We start from the raw sequence: 576 nt of genomic DNA on the forward strand, positions 1-576 counted from the left end.
GTACGGAAACACAGTGCTCCTGAAGAGAGCGTTCCCTTGAAGGTTACGAGTGACCTTGGGCGTTTTTAACAGCACAGCATTCATGGACAAAATCTGTGTACATCTAATCACAAGAGAAAATTTCCACAAGTCCCCTGTGAGACATCCGCTGCCTTCGGAGGAAACAGAAGAGCTGTAGACCGTTTGAAATTTCTACCATTACTACAAGAGCAATGTAAACCTTCCTTATGCACTACTGCTGTTGCTGTTGTTCTTACCATTGGCAGTTTTCTGGCTGGGGGCTCATCGGTGTCCTCAGCAGCAGATGGTTGCATCTGTGCTGCTTTCCGCTTCAGTCTCCGCATTGTGGGGAAGGTGGTCTTCCAGTCAATAGGCCTCCCGCGCACCTTGCGTCCATCTGGAGTAAAAGGAAGAGATTGCTGTGCCTCCAGAGAAATCCACGTTCTCGTATCATTCCCACACAGTGCTCTCTGTCTACCCACAGCACATCGAAAGGAACGAAGAAACCCAGGAGCTGCACTCAGTAATAGTCCAGGGCAAGGAAACTGACCCAGAACAATGCTAAGTGACAGCATT

Source organism: Meleagris gallopavo, chromosome 16 (genome assembly GCF_000146605.3).
Source record: "Meleagris gallopavo isolate NT-WF06-2002-E0010 breed Aviagen turkey brand Nicholas breeding stock chromosome 16, Turkey_5.1, whole genome shotgun sequence".
Lineage (NCBI taxonomy): Eukaryota > Metazoa > Chordata > Aves > Galliformes > Phasianidae > Meleagris > Meleagris gallopavo.